Source organism: Eptesicus fuscus, chromosome 2, assembly GCF_027574615.1.
Source record: "Eptesicus fuscus isolate TK198812 chromosome 2, DD_ASM_mEF_20220401, whole genome shotgun sequence".
NCBI lineage: Eukaryota > Metazoa > Chordata > Mammalia > Chiroptera > Vespertilionidae > Eptesicus > Eptesicus fuscus.
The window spans coordinates 56348964-56352163 of NC_072474.1; positions in this window are offsets into that span (position 1 = coordinate 56348964).

Sequence of the window (3200 nt, forward strand, 5' to 3'; positions counted from 1 at the left end):
CATACGTACTCAAGAGACAGAAAACTACGTAATGGCGAGATCAATAGAAACAATTGCTTTTCTTTTTTCGATATGTGAGTTTCCCTTAGCAGTTTACTAGCTTAATGAGAGAAAAGAAACCACCCTTTACCTCCCCAGTCAACCTTTCTGTTACAGCATCTCCACCCTCACTCAGCCTACCTTTAGATCTTACAAGCATGAAAGAAATGTTCTTAAAAGCAAATGTTTTTTGATGTCAGCTTCTCTGGCTGCTCCACAGTTAGCTAAGGTCAAAACTGTAATGCTTATTTATCCCTTTTGGCAAGGCTGGAGGCCGAATTTACTTTTTAGAAATATACCTTAAAGGTCACAGCTGAATGTGGTATGGTTCCCGTTAGTTCTTGCTGGGCAAGACCTCAAGAACATTCCCCATTAGGAGTGTGTTTTGAGGGGGTGCCTTAGGAAAAGAAAACGTTATTTTAAAACTCTCTTCTCTGTCAAATACATTTTCAAAAATATAAAACTCATCTAAGCCTATGGGGCCAATTAACTATTTTGAAGGCTAAGGATAGCCCTAAGACAGGATAAAGCCTTTAAAATTATTATTTATTTTATAGTTAATATCTCTAACATATTATTGTCTTTTGCTTGATATAAATAATAACGTTGCCAACTGTGCTGGGAAGTCATAAAGGTCTTGCTAATGGGAAGTGGCTTTGAAAGACAGGGGATGTGAATACTAAGTTAATTATGGTCTGAATAGGACCCTCAAATTGTTAGATCTGAACCTGGCAGGTATGAGAACTATTAATCCAACATTTGTTTAAGGTGTATGCTGTTAAGAACTATAACGGGGTGTACCAGTACTAACTTTCATTATCAAAGTGAAATGAGTCTGTCATTAAAAACATTTGCTGAAGGGGGAACATTTTTAGGCTACGCTTAATATTCGCAACCTTGAGATAACCTATGTAAAGCAGCTAATTTAATACGTGCTGCCACATAAGCACTCAGTGAATAGTAGTGATTTTTATTGATTTAATGGCTATAAATCTCAGCACATAACTCTTGCCTAAAATTTATGATTTTTTATGTGATTCAATAAAATTTACATTTTTTGAGCCTCAATTCTACCAGGTACCAAATATTAAATGTAAGCAATTGCTGTTTAATTCATGGGGTTATTTTTGTCGGGGCGTTAATCAAGGCCAAGGTCTTTTCTTAGGAGACAAGATATGTCTAACAAAGGTCATGGCCATGTATTTTTGATGGTTTCTACTATGAAGTCCTCATTCATTTCTGCTCATTGATGGTGGCTCCATAAAAATCGTCATTTCATTTTGACACATTGCTTCAACTTGCTTCAGTAACCTTCCAGGGCTCCGGGAATGAGATGCCATGTTTGTGTGCTCCTAGCTGCAGAGGAAAACATATCATGGTGGGTGCAAACAGGAATTCTGTCAAGTTGTCTCAGAACTGACTCCCTGTAGAGCTCATGCCTGATGCTCTCACACCAGCTGGGAGCAGGAGGATTCTGATTCTTGATGATGCCTGAGTCTTAAACTAAAAATAGGTGGTTCAGGCTTCCATATGCTCTTGAATTTCCCAAACTACAATCTATCAGTAGCTGTCATACTCACTTCAGGATTTAACCAGGGGAGACAAGTTCCCCTCTAGGGAATCCCCAGATTTAAACTCTTATTTTATTTCTCTTTAACTTTTCTAGACTAACTTTATCCAGTTACAGGGATGGTGGTTGAAAGTGAGGCAGTAAAAGGTACAAAAAATTTTTAATTCTGAATGCTTACTTTTCTAAATTACTTATGGCATAAATTTTAACTTCTAAATCTTTGGTTTTGAAATGAAGTCATTGTCTTGCCTTCTTTTGTTGTGTGACTAAATGAATACATAAAGCTTCAGGGTGAATGGGAAAAGGTGAAAGCCAAATCAACACTTCAGAATATTACCAGCTACATTTCTTTTGTACTGAATGATGACTACCTTTTATTGGTTGCCAATCACCTGATAATCAATGAACTAGTATTTTAAAAACCAACATTCCCAACTTCAAACAAAATTAAAGGTAGTCTTTTTAATTTTTTAAATTTTTTTCTGATAAAATGATGTCAAAGAGGTTACAGAACAAATAATCAAATGAGCATCTTTGTAAATGTCAATGTTGCCTTCTCCCCTTAGTTTTAGGTACTCAAACTAATTGAGAAGACTACGTGGGGGTTTGAGCTGATTAGATGTCTTCCAGTGAACTAATAAGATATCTACCATGGAAATTCTTAGGATTTAAAATAATAGGCATAGATATAAGAGAGTAATATGTTCTCATTTTACTACACCAAGACCAAAATTAGTTGCAGTCGGTAAAAAAAAAAAAAAAAAAAGTAATTTTTCTTGTAGAGAATTTTCATTCTTGAAGGTTATATATAAGTTCTGTTTTAAACTAACCAATGTGGAATCAGGTATATTTGTGAGTTCAGCCTTTAATAGAGGTTTTAACAATATTTCAATAAATCTAAGAAAAATATCCAAATATCTAATGTAACTTATAAAGCCGTCTATGATGTTCTCTAGCCTCATTTGCCACTTCTCTGACTTCTACCCTAGATACTAAATTTCTTCAATTTATTTCAGTTATAAACTTATCACTCCTGAATACTAGAACCTGGTGTTTTCTTTACCTGGAATATATATATTTTTCCTTTATTTTGCATTTCTACAAACATCTACCCTTGTCCTATCTTCCACCATCTATTCTAACCCAATATTTATGTCACCACTTAGATGTCCTTTACTCCGGGAGCTGTCTAATTATCAAGTCTTTATAATACCACCTATTTCCCACATTTTAGAATATGCGTCATTCTATAGCACTCATTTTAAATATATATATTTTTATAACTGCTTCTATTGAGATATGCTTACATGCCACACAACCCACACATTTAAAGCATATGATTCATTGATTTTAGTATATTTATATTCATGCAACCATCATCAATTTTAAAACATTTTCATTGCCATAAAAAGAAACCTTATACTCTTTAATTATCATCCCTATACCCCCACCCAATTAGTGTATCTTGGCAATCACTAATTTATTTTCAGTTCCATAGTCTTGCCTATTTTGAAAATTTCATATACATTTAATTACATAAAATGTAGCTTTTTGTGACTGGTTTAACTTAGCTAGGAATGTTCTCAATGTT